The sequence below is a fragment of the Nansenia antarctica genome, assembly GCF_963989245.1.
Source record: "Nansenia antarctica genome assembly, chromosome: 2".
Taxonomy (NCBI): domain Eukaryota; kingdom Metazoa; phylum Chordata; class Actinopteri; order Argentiniformes; family Microstomatidae; genus Nansenia; species Nansenia antarctica.
In genome coordinates, this window is record NC_137675.1 from 35,906,002 (window position 1) to 35,922,303 (window position 16,302).

A 16,302-nucleotide genomic window follows, 5' to 3' on the forward strand; every position below is an offset into this window, starting at 1 on the left:
GCACTCTATTTGATACTCTTCTAGTATTCTAGTTAGGGATGCACGATATGCATTTTTTCCAACCGATACCGATAACCGATGTTTACCCGCTTCTCGTGGCCGATAACCGATATGAGAACAGATATAATTTCACAGTTGATAACCTGTAGTTCATGCACACCTGAAGGTAAGAAAGGCTATGTAGTGAGCAAAGATTGATGATTTAATATTCCATAGTGATCTCACCAAATCTAACTTACATCAATATTGTTAACACAACAAAGAGAACACTTCTGACTCTTCAAATGTTCATTTATTTAAAAAAAGGAAATACATTTCGACATTGTTGAAAATCACATCACACTCGCTAGTCAAGCCAAACTATTGCAATGCATGGATTGGGTGAGTAATCCCCACTGCTACCTAGTTAACTAGAACACTACTTTACCTTGTTACCTAGTTAACTACAACACTACTTTACATTGTTAGCGGGCTCACAAAACAAGCTGTGTTAGTTGACTAGCGACGTGTCATTCATTTTCAACAACGCTTAGCTCGCGCTTTTATTTTGAAATCGCGAAAATGAAAACAGAAGTCAATGTCGGAATGAGCCTCTCCTTGTTCAGAGAACAGATGCCAAACTACCGACATGTTTGCTGTAATAATATGATTTGGCAGTAGAAAGCCATCAGTCAATAGCTCGTCTCATCCACAGAACAGCATGGGTTGCCTGCACTGTTTGATTGCGTATTTTAGAGCAGACTACAGAGATGGTGAACATTAGCACTCGCTAACATTGGCTATCTATTTACCTTAGCTTACCGTTAATTGACTGCATGGCTGTACGCAGGCGCAGCATCATGAGCGCGACAACCGGAACCGCAAATATTTCCGGCTTCATATTATTGGCTCTATATCGGCAAAAAAATAATAAAACCGCTAAATATTTAATAACATTAATTTCCCAATATCGGGCCGATATTGCGCCGATAATATCGTGCATCCCTAATTCTAGTATACTAGTATACTTCCTAGTATTTGACTGCCTGTAGCCCAGTCACGAATAGTCCCAGTCTGGGTTTCCGTTAACCGGTAATTACCGGTCTGTGTCAAGAAACAGTGGTAATACCCTGGCTAGTGGCAGGGTTGCCAAATGGGATTGACCATTTACAGTCTAACCGCTAAATCCAGTAGCCCATTCGGCGATAACCCGCCCCATCTGGCAACCCTGCCTAGCGGCCCACCATAGCGACCGAGAGCGAGCAAGAGGTAAAAATGGCGAGACAAACTAATACTATAAGCTGAAGAATTACTAATCGTATCGGACAGCGACAAACACCTATATTATATTTTAATATGATGACCGGAATTTCTCCCATTTGTCCGGGACATTGACAACTTCAGACAGAAACCTGGTCCAGTATTCTAACTTCAGACAGAAAACTGGTCCAGTATTCTAACTTCAGACAGAAACCTGGTCCAGTGTTCTCACTTCAGACAGAACTATTTGTTTTTTTGTGCTTGCTGTAGCAAGCCCACGATATGTTCCTCCCTGCTCCTCCTCCTCCTCCCTCCTCGCTCCTCCTGCCTCCTCCCTCTCTCCTCCTCCTTCTCCTCCTGCCTCCTCCTCCTCGCTCCTCCTCGCTCCTCCTCCTCCTCCCTCCTTCTCTCTCCTCCCCCTCCTCTCTCCTCCTCCCTGTTCCTCCTCTCTTCTCCTTCCTGCAGGGTCAGAGCCTGGTCCAGTGGAGTGACCTCCCTCTTCTATTTAATGCGTCCTGCGTCTCTCTGCATTGTTGCTTTTACTCAAAATTACTTCCCTGGAGCCTAGCCACGAGAGGGAGGGAGAGAGGGAGAGGGGGAGAGAGGGAGAGAGATAACAGGGGGTTGGGGGGCAGAGGGGGAGAGCTAGAGAGGTAGAGATAACAGGGGGTTGGGGGGCAGAGGGAGAGAGGGAGAGAGAGAGAGATAACAGGGGGTTGGGGGCAGAGGGAGAGATAACAGGGGGTTGGGGGGCAGAGGGAGAGAGAGAGAGAGAGATGGCAGAGGGAGAGGGGGAGAGGGAGAGAGAGAGATAACAGGGGGTTGAGGGAGAGGGAGAGAGAGAGAGATAACAGGGGTTGGGGGGCAGAGGGAGAGAGGGAGAGGGAGAGAGAGAGAGAGATACAGGGGGTTGGGGGGCAGAGGGGAGAGAGGGAGAGGGAGGGAGGGGGAGAGAGAGAGAGAGAGAGAGAGAGAGAGAGAGAGAGAGAGAGAGAGAGAGAGAGAGAGAGAGAGAGAGAGAGAGAGAGAGAGAGAGAGAGAGAGAGAGAGAGAGAGAGAGAGAGAGAGAGAGAGAGAGAGAGAGATAACAGGGGGTTGGGGGGCAGAGGAGAGAGAGAGAGAGAGAGAGAGAGAGAGAGAGAGAGAGAGAGAGAGAGAGAGAGATAACAGGGGGTTGGGGGCAGAGGGAGAGAGGGAGAGGGGGGGAGAGAGAGAGAGAGAGAGAGAGAGAGAGAGAGAGAGAGAGAGAGGGAGAGATAACAGGGGGTTGGGGGGCAGAGGGAGAGAGGGAGAGGGAGGGAGGGAGAGAGAGATATATAACAGGGGGTTGGGGGGCAGAGGGGAGAGGGAGAGAGAGAGAGAGAGATAACAGGGGGTTGGGGGCAGAGAGAGAGAGAGAGAGAGAGGGAGAGATAACAGGGGGTAGAGAGAGAGAGAGAGAGAGAGAGAGAGAGAGAGAGAGAGAGAGAGAGAGAGAGAGAGAGAGAGAGAGAGAGAGAGAGAGAGATAACAGGGGGTTGGGGGGCAAACTTTCCTAAAATGCCCTGAAATCAAATAAAGTCTCCAAAACAGTCAACATTCTAGAGAGGCCAAGGGTAACTATATTCACCAAACATGCATCTATTCCCATGATTCATTGTGCAGCCAACCAGTACGAGCCTCCCCAGTAGAATTCCATGCAATTTCCCCTGTTGGCTTATGTGTGAACGTGACTGACCAGGGGAATTCGCCCAGACTATTACCGGGTCACAACCATGTATTTTTCGTGGAATTTACATGGAAGCCTAGGTGTGAACAGAAGCCTGAAGATTGCCTGGTCAGTCTCCTTTCACAGCTGTCCTGCATCGTGCAACCAGCAGGGCAGAGCGCATAAAGAACTTCCCCAGACTCCAAATATCGCTACTGCTAAATATAATTCCACAACTGGACACTACTTAATTTCCAATCATAGTGGAGGTATGATATATGGCAGATATATTGTATATGGCAGTCTCACCAGCTCAACGGTTCTTTGGTGGAAAGACATTTTTAACAAATTCCCACCGAAGTCAAAACACGAAAATCTGCGCTCACTACCTTTTCCTGTTGAACATAAACTAAACCCTCAAAAAAAGTTTGGAAACGTTATTTCAGTCGATTCTTCCTCCCCTTTAATAATACCAATTGGTATTGTATTTTATATCGTTGGAAAGCCTGATTAGTCACCTTTACAACGAGGTACAACTTGTAAGGATCATGCATTCGTGGAATGAGTAACACAGCTAAACGTGTGGGTAGCGGCCTGTAGAATCTTCTTGTCGGTAAAATGATGGAATGGATCAATCTATTGAGGATTGTGATCTTAAATGCGTTGTGTCATCTCAGGATAGATTAGGTGCGCAGCATACACGATTTGACAAGAAAATAGAATGTTCAACACGGGTCGGAATCTCTGTACTTGATTTATTAAGACAGTCAGCGAATGGTTCAGCCAGCACGGTAACCAGCATCCGGCATTCCACGACCATTCCACGACATTCAACGACATCATTATGACATACAGACAGGCTTAAATACTCTCTTGCCCACCCTCTGTCTGTGCCCTGGCGCCTAACCCCCAAGGTCTTTAAGATAACAACCTCTCGAGTCTGCATATTGTGGCGTTATTCCTACCCCTGAAGAGCAGGCTGACCTGGAAGGAACAGAATGTGTGTGTCTGAGTGACCTGAGAATAGAGTAGCCTATGTGTGTGTGTGTGGGTCTGTGTCATGTGTGTGTCTGACAGACAGAAGCATAAATGTTGCTAAGATCTAACAGTCCCCCCTAAATTCTAAACAACAAGTTACCGAATTTTAAAGATCAATGTATAACCAATAATAGTCAAACATATATGAGGCACCTACAAGTTTTTCAGCCAAACCCCATTGTATACTGGCCTGGCTGAAAACAGACGAATCAGCTCCTGCAAAGCACTCAAGGCCGATATGTCCCTGGTTTCCGATAAGCTTTTAGCAAAACATAACTGGTGACAATTCTGATTCTGTACTGACACACAGAGCATTTTAGGAAGAAATACACCTACATCTTAACCATCCTTACACTTATAAGAAAATCAGCCATAAATCATGCGGGAGAAAAGTCCCCCCTCGGTTCCTCCGCTAGTCAGGGTCCGTTTGATTGAGTACCGACCCCCTCCCTGGAACTCTAACGGTCATCCATGGTCAAGGATGTAGAAACACAGGTGGTGTTCAAATTAGGGCTGGGCAAAGGATCAAAATTTCTTTTTCGATAATCGCAAGAATTAACGATCAATTATCGATTAATCGACAGTTTTTTTTTAATCGATCCTTTTTTTTTTTTCCTTGGGGAAAAAACTTTATTTGTGTTGCTATTGCACACATTCATTCATTCTAGGGCTGCCACAAACGATTATTTTTATAGTCGACTAGTCACCGATTATTTTAACGATTAGTCGACTAATCGGATCATAAATTACAGCTTATCGCACATTTACTCAATCGCTCTTATTTAGCTATCATCTTCTAAATCAGCTTCTAAATTTTGCTTGAAGTTGTTAGTTGTTGTTGTAGGCATGTGCTAACTAAAAATAAAGACAATTAAAATGATTGTTCACTCAAAAATAGATATTTTAATGAACTTTGCAGATTTATTTCTGGCATCACTTGCATGTAATGTAATGTAAAGAGTAGTAGAGAGTGCAAACTGCTGAGTAAAATGAGGTAGGCTAGGCACTAGGCAACCAAAAGAATACAAAAACAAAAATAAATACTTGTACAGAGTACAAAAGTTTTGCTTTCCATAGTAGAACGCGCCTTCTTAGCACTGTAACGTTAAGACAACATTTTTTGCTATTTGATAAGTATCGCTTTGATGACAACGTTACAGCACATAACGTAAAATAATGTAAGAAGGCTTTTAACGTAACGATATCGTTAGCCAATAACAAGCTCACTAGCTTACCGAGACGAGCCATCGTCTTCCTCGTCATCTGCCACAACGTGCTTCCTTTTGAGATGCTCGAGCATCATAGACGTGCTGCCATGATAAGCGAGTTCAGCTTTGCAAATTGTATTTTTTACATTCTTTTTTTCAACGTTGTGGTTGAAATGCTCCCACACTTTAGACGTACGAGGACGGGAAGACATTTCTCTCTGTTTGTTTTTCCGGGGATGTCACGTGTGCCCCGGATGACCGACACTGCGCATGTACATCAAAGACACTGGGAGACGCTAGCCAGTGGCAGCTTCAGGGAAGAAAAACGAAAAAAAAAAAAAAAAAAAAAAAAAAAAACTTATTTCAGCTCCAAAAAAACATGCGACGACGTCGATTACCAAATATGTCGGTGACGATTTTGGTAATCGACGTCGTCGCGACTAGTCGACTAATCGTGGCAGCCCTAATTCATTCACATTCAAACTAGACACTACAGTCAGATAACAATCCTCTTAAACAAGGCAGTGAGTAGCTTAAATTGTTTAACTTAAAAACACATTTTACGTTATAAATAAAAATATAGAAAATAAGTAACTCACCATAGGAGCAGTAAAAAAACAGTTACTCACAAATAGGAGGATGACTGAAAACGTTAGTGTCCTTAAGAGCGTCCAGCTTAACTTAAATTTAAACTCCAGCGAGAGACTGTAGGCGGCAGGCCTACTGGTTCTTGTTTAGAAAGATGATCATGTTAACATGTTCAGGGGTGAGAGACTAACGCAATCTGGTGACACGGGGACAAACTAATTTCCATTATTATTATTATAAAAAAAAAATATATATATATAAATATTAACGATTATCGAGCAAAATATTTTGTGATCGACCAAGATCCTTATCGACCAATTATCGATCGTCGATCATTGATGCCCACCCCTAGTTCAAATCTCTACAGAGACCTCCCTGTCTCGTTATCACCAAATGCACCGGCTAGTTTCTCACCTCCCTGACCATCAGTTCGACCCCTACATTACTACTAATTTAAACAAAACCTTACTGTTCTGTTCCCTGAATTGACCCTCCTCGAGAGTAGAATAGATCTCTCCTGCTAGATGATAGTTACTCCAATAACACTACCAAAACAAGTAATTTGTTTTTAGAAAAGTATTTTTCAACAGCCTGATTAGTAGACATTGGTCAAAGGCCACAGCCTACCCTGTCTAATCTTTAATGCATACACTTTTACTGTAAAAAAAGGGATTAGCAATCTCATAACCATATTGTTGACATCCTATTAACCTACACCACATTCCCATTCACCAGAGTCACCTAGGGAAGAAAGGTTAACCAATTTGCTTTTTATTTTATTTTCCACAGTCCAATATTCCCAATGTTCGATATTCAATCTTTAATCTTTCGAAGAGAGGTGGATCTCCCCCTTCCTCCTGTAGACTCGTCTCGGCTCTCCCTGTAGACTCGTCTCGGCTCTCCCCGATCAAGTCCTCTGCTGGGCCGTGTGAGAACAGGAGGCCTGGTTGTTCTCCCCCTGGTTTCATCGGCCGCACTCTTCCAGCTCCAATCAGATTGTTGTCTGGAACACAGGACACAAACCAACCAAGCAGTATCTTCGAAAATTCAAACACCACTGTATTCTTTCTCAAAACGTGTTTTTGTTCCATGCTGCTATTTTTCTAACTTTCAGGCAAAACTCTTATAACCTCCACAATTTCTGTTATAACCTCCCCCCTGGTTTCAACACTCGTATCTTTCCCTGCAGACACACCTGAAAGTAATATGGTACAGTGGGAGACATATTGAGACATCAGCTGTGATTTCCCAAAATGTCATCTTCTCCCCGAATAGGCCCCCACACTCTAAACAGTGTAGATCTGTAGTTCGAAGGCTCTGCACCAGTGACCCATGCCATTATTGTCCCTCTTTTGGAGTGTTGAAACCCAATACTTTACAATTTCCCCAGAAGCAATTGTCAGATTGAGATACTGAGATGCAACGATCACATTTTAAAGACAATGCCATCAAAAATTCAACTTTTTAGTTCCATTTAACTTCAATTACACCAGATGCACATTTTAGTCACACTCTCGATTATTCCTGCAGGACCTGTGTGTGTCCTTGCAAGATACAGCCAAATCTCCCTGGCCCAATGGCCTGCTTTGCCACAATAGTGACACACATCAGTCATTCTCTCTCCCCCCTCTGCCCTGACACACGACAGAGGGGTCTCCTACAAAGATTGTTGGCCTGTGTCATAGTTCTTTCGTCTACAGACTTCCAGCCAGTGTTCTAACAGGTCCCATTCTGGGACATAACGGTACGCCACACTCCCTCCTCGGCCTTGTGGGCCAGATGAGGAGACGGCGCTCTCCCCCTCCTCTTCAGACTCATTGTAAACACACCACACGTGGTCCCATGCTTCCCCCTCCACCGAGGATGAATTCTGCATGTTAGCTTGTGCTAATTTCTCCTCTGCCTTAATCACTTCATGATGATAGACACAGCTAGTCAAACTTATTTCTGAAACAGCTTGTGGTGACATTCTAAGACTAGACTAGCCCGTGTAGAGAGGCAAGCGAGGGAGAGGGACAGAGTGAACTGTGTGTGTGTGTGTGTCGAGTCTGTGTGTTGAATCTGGCCAAGGTTACCTGACACAGAGTCCTTTTTTCCTCTGAGAATAACTCAACTCTTAAACTTGGTTGGGTCACTGAATCAATGCAGTGTTTCCCCTAGGTTTGCTGCCTTGGGGGGGTGGAATGGACCGTGGCATGGACCCCCCCCCCCCCCCCAGGGAGTAAGACCCTGCGACATACCAGCGTCATGTCCACGGGGTAAGACCCTGCGACATACCAGCGTCATGTCCAGGGGGCAAGACCCTGCGACATACCAGCGTCATGTCCAGGGGGTAAGACCCTGCGACATACCAGCGTCATGTCCAGAGGGTAAGACCCTGCAACATACCAGCGTCATGTCCAGGGGGTAAGACCCTGCGACATACCAGCGTCATGTCCAGAGGGTAAGACCCTGCGACATACCAGCGTCATGTCCAGGGGGTAAGACCCTGCGACATACCAGCGTCATGTCCAGGGGGTGTACCGTACTTGTACATTAAGCCGCCTCACGCTACTGAAACAGGAGATAGGCTCCTGCCCTATGGGCCATTAGGCTCCAGAACCAGCCGTTCTCAATAGGGATGCACCGAAATGAAAATTCTTGGCCGAGGCCGAAGCCGAATTTAAGGAAACACTTGGCCGAATACCGAATACCGAATGTGTATCGGCAGTTTTTAATTTGATCATTGCATAAACTAAATACATTTTGCTTTTTATTCATGCTTCTCAAAGAAAGAAATTGAGATTGAAAAAAAATAACTTTTATATATAACTTATTATAACTAATTATCGTGGGATTTAATCTCTACTGCTTTCCAGGGTTCAAGTTAATGATATTCATGATTTGTCTCTACATAGGCTTCAGAAAGTATTTAGACCCCTTCACTTTTTTCACATTTTTGAATAGATTTGCCATCAATCCACACACAGTACCCCATAATCTAAGTAAAAACGTTTTTTAATGTTTGCAAATGTATTAAAATGTAAATACAGAAATACCTCATGTACATAAGTATTCAGACCCTTTGTCACTCTTAAAATTAGGTCAAATGCTAAATGTCAACAAGTCATTCAACAAGTTGAATTGAGTCCACCTGAGTGTAAGGATAATAGTTCATGTTATTTCAGAATGAATATCTTTTGTTTTTATAGTCTCTGGTTTGCATAGAAACCACCGCATGATACAGCTGCATGTCATAAACTCGTGTAGAACAGCTGGGAGTCTGAATATGTTTTCAACAAGGCAACAACTCTGCTTCTTCCGCTACGACTGCTAAGCTAACTAGCTAGATGAGTGTAAGGTTGCGTTCGTAAAGTCGCTCTGAGAGCGCTGGAGCGCACACTGGGCCCGACGTCATAGAGAAACCGAGTCATTTGATTGGACGAGAGGCATTCCACGAGTGCTGATCGGATTTCCTGAGTGAATTTACGAACGCAGCCAGTTTTGAAAGCGCGTCGCCTCGCGCCGCGCGCCTGTTGAGAGTTATATTTAATTGTATTGCGTCATCAAAACACGGCCACTATTCGGTGGTAAACATTCGGTGTTTTCACACATTCTGCCGAATACCGAATGTGCTTTATTTTGCGATATTCGGCCGAATACATTCGGTGGCCGAATGTTCGGTGCATCCCTAGTTCTCAAGGCTACTTACTTATGTGGTCTTGACTACCTGTCCACTTTCTCACCTAGTTCTTGCTCTCTCTCTCTCTCTGGTGTGCTGACACCATCCTGCTCTCTCTCCTTCTCGCTCTCTCTATCCTCCTCTCTCCCTCTTTTGCTGTCAACCAAAAGGCAAACATATTAACAACCAGAGTATTTATAATCTAATAAGAGGTATAAATTGATCCATATCAATTTATAACATAATTATAATTCAATATTGGATTGCTGTGGGCAATGCAGTCAGATAATGTCATTTTGACTTTACTCCCTCACCTGACAAAAAATCGTATGTCCAAATAAAAAACAGACATTTCCAATGCTTCAATCCACTGTCCATGTACTGTAAATATGCCATTATGGTATTACCATAAAGCCCAATTCTAGCAGAATAAGAAAGATAGTATATTTACTTTAAGTAAAATAATAAAGTGCATCCAGTTAGCTCTTTAGCTGGCATGTGTGCAGCAGACTAGCTCATCTAATCACCTCTGAGCTAGCTAGTTAGCTTGGTAGTTCTTTGACACTATTTTACATACCATGGAACTATTATCAGACACTTTCTAGTCACAATAATAACGACCAATTTGAACCAACTTGCTCTGTTAGGACACTCAGCAATGCAGACGGTAGCTTAGCATTGGCGCGGCTATATGACGTCATCAGTGGTCAACAAAGCGCAGACCCACAGGCAGTTCACATTATAGCAGGAGTGAACTGTTATCTAAAACATTAGCTTGTTGAAGCTAAGCAAACGGTAGCTTGGTGAACTTTCTTACTGGTAACTTGCTTGTTGGACTCGCTGGCTTGTTATGTTCATTTAGCCTATTCAGCCTCCCAGGTATGTTCTTTATGCTATTGTGTAGCTGAATAACTGTTAATGTGTTATGTTAATATACCGGACTTCTATTCAGCCTGTTGTTCTGTGTGCTATTGTGTAGTTGAATAAACTTGCCTTACGGTACTTATCAAATGTACATGTTGTGATATAGACACAGTGCACACACACGTCTCCTTTCACGGCTTACCAACACCAAGTTCTCGATTACTGTGCTGTCTCTCCGACCTGTCTCTCCTACCTGTCTCTCCTACCTGTCTCACCTGCCCAGGTGTCTCTCCTACCTGTCTCACCTGCCCAGGTGTCTCTCCTGAGCTCCTACCTGTGTCTCCTACCTGTGTGTCTCCTACCTGTGTCTCCTACCTGTGTCTCCTACCTGTGTGTCTCCTACCTGTGTGTCCTACCTGTGTCTCCTACCTGTGTGTCCTACCTGTGTGTCCTACCTGTATCTCCTACCTGTGTGTCTCCTACCTGTGTGTCCTACCTGTGTGTCCTACCTGTATCTCCTACCTGTGTGTCTCCTACCTGTGTGTCCTACCTGTGTGTCCTACCTGTGTGTCCTACCTGTATCTCCTACCTGTGTGTCTCCTACCTGTGTGTCCTACCTGTGTGTGTCCTACCTGTGTGTCTCCTACCTGTGTGTGTCCTACCTGTGTGTGTCCTACCTGTGTGTGTCCTACCTGTGTGTGTCCTACCTGTGTGTGTCCTACCTGTGTGTCTCCTACCTGTGTGTGTCCTACCTGTGTGTGTCCTACCTGTGTGTGTCCTACCTGTGTGTGTCCTACCTGTGTCTCCTACCTGTGTGTCTCCAACCTGTCTCACCTGCGTGTCTCTCCTGAGCTCCTACCTGTGTGTCTCCTACCTAGGTGTCTCCATGGTGTCATGCTTGCCTGCTACCTCCAGCTCCTCTCCTGTGCCCTCCCATATGGACCTCTATGACCCCCAGCCCTGCCCAGGCTCCTCCCCCACGGCTCCCCCAGTCAGGTAACACTGCTCTTTACTGGCTTATTCATTCTTTTGTTTTCCTTATCATTTAGTAAACGCTTTTATCCAAAGCGACTTACAATTACAGATTCCAGGGACAGTCTCCCTGGAGTAACTGAGGGTTAGACAGTCTCCCTGGAGTAACTTAGGGTTAGACAGTCTCCCTGGAGTAACTTAGGGTTAGACAGTCTCCCTGGAGTAACTTAGGGTTAGACAGTCTCCCTGGAGTAACTGAGGGCTAGACAGTCTCTCTGGAGTAACTTAGGGTTAGACAGTCTCCCTGGAGTAACTGAGGCTCAGACAGTCTCCCTGGAGTAACTTAGGGTTAGACAGTCTCCCTGGAGTAACTTAGGGTTAGACAGTCTCCCTGGAGTAACTGAGGGTTAGACAGTCTCCCTGGAGTAACTGAGGGTTAGACAGTCTCCCTGGAGTAACTGAGGGTTAGACAGTCTCCCTGGAGTAACTTAGGGTTAGACAGTCTCCCTGGAGTAACTGAGGGTTAGACAGTCTCCCTGGAGTAACTGAGGGTTAGACAGTCTCCCTGGAGTAACTTAGGGTTAGACAGTCTCTCTGGAGTATTTTAGGGCTACGTGCCTTACTCAAGGACACACTAATGGTGGTGTTCCCAGGTGGGATTGGAACTCATGACCTTCTGATCACAGCTTCCACTCTTCTGGGAATACTTTTTGCTGGATGTTAGAATATGTGACAACAGACAGTGAAAAGAGCTACCGTTAGGCAAAATCATTTTCCAGTCTTTTACATGTGCTTAAACTACAGATTGTAAGCTTTCAAATGATACGTCATACATTGAAATCGGAAACAAATTGAAGACAACATGAGTATTTTAAAGTTGCTACACCTGAAATCACTAAGCAGAGAAAATGCCCTTCAAAGATTTTGTTCTTTTTCACACCTTCACACAGCCAGGTAATGGATGGTAACAATGGCTGGTTAACCCCACCCCCTAGATTGACAGCTGTCAACTATCAATGTCTGTCAGTGTTAGTCACTGGGTCAGATAGCTATAGCTAACATGATTACCTAGCAAGGTATTACCTAAGCTAATTAGTAGGGATGTCCCGATCCCACTTTTTCACTACCGATACCGATACCTGGGCTTCGGGTATCTGCGATACCGATACCGATCCGATATTTGTATAATTTTTTTGACCCCTGAATAATAACAAATACCTCCCCAGTATATAGTCCACACCAACAACAGTTAAATTAAAGACTGCCAGCCTTTATTAAAGCAACAAAAACAGTACTCTGCAGTACTCAGTGACCAGTACTCAGTAACTGGTTTAAAGTTAAAACAATTTAAACAGCAGCATTCAGCATTGTAGAAAAAATAGTTATGTCTGATATCTATTTTAGTGCCTTCAGGTAAGTTAAATATAACTTCCCAAATAAATATGTAAAGTATTCCAAATAAATAAGAATAACAGCTGCTTTGACAATTGTAAACAAAACAACAACAAAAAACAACAACAACAACAAACGTTTCTTATGTGCCGTTTCTTTGTAACAAAGTTCTTTAACATATTGTTCACTTAAGCATGAGGGAGAGATTCTTCTTCAGGAAGATTAGCTTTTCAGCATTCTGTGCAGTCAACCTGTTCCTTCTGTCATCAATAATAATTGAGGCTGTGCTAAAGAGCCTCTCACTCTCTACACTTGTACAAGGAGCACAGAGAAATTTAGCTGCTGTGGCTGCCAGGGAGGGCAGTCGAGGTTGGTTGACTTTCCAGAAAAGCAAGGGATTGTCTGACCGTGGAATAGGTGCCTCACTGAGGTAGGTCTGCACTTGAATTTGTACGCTTGTGGTTATCCCAGGATCAGGTAGGCCTACTGTGCGTTCCTCCAGGATTTCATCAAAGATGTTGCCAAGGCTGCTGCTGCTGGTACTGGTGCCTGTCGCCTCCAACCGTGGAGTCTTGTCTGCTGGCTCAGAGGCTGTAGTTCCCTCCTCCAACACTTCCTCCATCTTCCCTACCTCTGCCATTAATGCTGTCTTTGCAAGCCTCACACTGTCTGCATTTGTGAAGTACCTGTATAATAAAATAGCTAATATTAGTCAAATAATTTCCGTAATCAAGTTACTTGTCACACACACACACACACACACACACACACAGACACACAGACACACACAGACACACAGACACACAGACACACACACACACACACACACACACGCACACACACACACAACGTTGAATCAGATTAGGCTAAATAAAGTTAACAGAAATTCCCTTACCTGTCTTTGTACCGTGGATCAAGCAGGGTTGCAACCGAGTATAACGGTTCAGACTCCCAAGTTGTCAAAACGCCTGTTGAGTGCGTCGAGGAGGGTGCTTTTCATCGTTTTAATCCCCTGGTCAGTGTCGTTTTCCCGACTGAGGACACGTCTCAGGACACACACGATGGGGATGACATCAGCTAGTGATGCCGATGAGGCACTCACCTCTCGTCATCTCCTCGAAAGGGGCCAAAACCGTGACTGTCCTCTCCAACAGCCCCCACTGGTTTGCTGTTAGCGTCGCTGGCAGGTCATGTTCAGCCACATACGCTGAGAGTGACCGTTTCTGCGCGATGAGGCTTTCAATCATGTAGTGGGTGCTGTTCCACCGAGTCTGAACGTCCTGCGGCATATGAAGTTCTATTTGTATGTCCTGCAGCCGTGAATATGCCAAGGGCGAGTGCTTGAAATGGCCTACCATTTTCCGCCCGTTAGCCAGTGCGTCACTCACGCTGCGCTGCGACAACAGTCCCTCATGCACGATAAGCTGCATAGTGTGCGCAAAGCATCCCAGACTCGCCACTCCAAGTTGGTCCATGCCCTTCTTCATATTTTTAGCATTGTCTCTTAAAACGACATGGACTTTACTTTTGTTAATTTTCCATTCGAGCAGCATCTCCTCCATGGCTGCCTTAATGGAATCCCCAGTGTGTGAGCCACGGAACTCACGGGCATGCAGCACCGTTTTCTTTAAAGTAAAACCTGAGTCTATCCAGTGTGCTGTGAGACTCAACAACGACATTGGACACACGTCTGAGCTACAAATGTCAGTTGAGAAGCTAATAGCACCGGCATTCTCCAATAGTTTGGCGAGGAACTCACACACTTCATTGTGCATTTGAGGGATGGCTTTTTCGGTTATATAATGCCGACTGGGCAAAGTATAACGCGGCTCTAGGTGCTCAATTAAACTCCGAAACCCCACATTCTCTACCACCGAAAGTGGTTGGTCGTCGAGCACAATAAACTGAACTAATTTCTCCGTTATTGCTTTTGCAATTTTGCTGTCTGGGGGGAGTTTCTCTCGCCTCTGCATTGACTGTAGCAATGTCTGCTGTTGCAGGGGCTTTTTCTTTGCAGCAGACGCTTGCAGGTAGGCCTGGTGCTGTTCCACATGGTGTTTTTTTAAATGTTTAATTAAATTAGTGTTGTTAAACCGACTAGCATCGCTGCCACCCCTCGAAACTGTTATTTTGCAAATCTTGCATTCCGCTGATGGACTTTTTTCGTCTTTAAGACTGAAGTATTCCCACACTGCTGACATGACTCACACACAGCTACTAGCCAACTGTCATGCACGTGACCACTGGCGACTACTGTTGTCGTCACTTGAGTGAAACAATCTACCGCCATAGTCCATGGCCTGTTGTTAAACCTATTTGATGTAGCAAAGCCTTTTTTATTTATATTATTTATATATATATTTTTTCTTTTTAAGAAATCAGTTTTTTTAATTTTTATCCGATTAATCGAAAAAATAATCGGCAGATTAATCGATTATCAAAATAATCGTTAGTTGCAGCCCTACTAATTAGCTTCAGCTTATCATTATGGAGGCTTTATGGTTGTTGTAACTGTTATTCTTTTAATGATACAAAAAAGTCTTCAATCAGAATCAGTATTTATTTTACAGTACACAAGAATAAAAATCTTTGGCTTTGGTTTTTCAACATTAGCATTGCAGCAAGGTACATAATCACAATAACAAGAAAATAAGTAAAGTAAGTATGAAAAGTAATACAGTTTTCTGAGGTGCTGTGGAGTCTGGTGGGCATGTGGTGTCTTTTGCCTCATCTGAACAGAATTCTCTGATCAAAAATATACTTCTGTCTGGCCATGTCAAGTCCGAGTGGGCCTTGCGCATGAAGATCACCTCCGGGGGGCTTGACATCAGTGATTTTCAGCCATAACCACGCCAGGTTCCTTAGCATCAAAGCTGGAACAGACAGACGACAATACATTGAATTATTGCCCACAGTAAATGAATTACCTGAAGTGCTGGTAACTCAGGCAATCAGGAGGTGGAGGGCAAGGCCAGGCACAGTACCACAGCATGAAGTTGTTCTGAACAGTAAAAAAAAAAAAATCAAACACAGTTAGCTAGCTGTACACGGTATCAACAACACAACTTTCAGAACAGCATAATGTACTATGCGATTGTTTTAGAAAGTCTTACGCAATACCACACAACTTACTAGCTAATGCTAGCTAGCTAACACGGCTAGCCCAACCCAAGTAACAAAAGAAAAACAGTTAACTAACTGTACACAGTAGCAACAACACAACTTATAAGAGCAGCATGTGCTATGCGATTGTTTTAGAAAGTCTTTAAAAAGGCAATACGACGACACAGAACATACTAGCTAATGTTAGCTAGCTAACGCGGCTAACCCAACACAAACAAACAAAGGAGTGTAGGCTACTTACCCAAAAGCAGAAAGTGTTGTGGTATGTTGATCCCGTGAAATCCGTATGTTCTAGTAAAGTTTCGTTTCTTGGGGACTTTCTTTGTGCCTTCAGTCATTACTGAACAATTCATTGAGCTAAGCAGTGTTCATCGATGTACAAACTCGAAATACATTCTCAATGAAAACATTGAAACACGCGCCCTTTGTGTCCCTCCCCCTTGAGCGAGCTTAACAGCCAATCACACCCAAGTGAAAGCATACATACGTTATTTCAGCCACCCCCCAAGCGCGTCGGAAAAAGCATGAGA

At 44.2% G+C, this 16,302-nt stretch overlaps 1 long non-coding RNA gene across 1 annotated transcript in view; it reads left to right on the forward strand.

Annotated features, from left to right (window-relative positions):
• LOC308176036 overlaps window positions 1-16,302 on the forward strand; it is an 86,328-nt gene that overhangs the window by 30,625 nt on the left and 39,401 nt on the right. Inside the window, exon 2 of the long non-coding RNA XR_013938000.1 lies at window positions 11,164-11,281. This is a non-coding gene — a long non-coding RNA (uncharacterized lncRNA). The remainder of the gene's footprint in view (window positions 1-11,163; window positions 11,282-16,302) is intronic.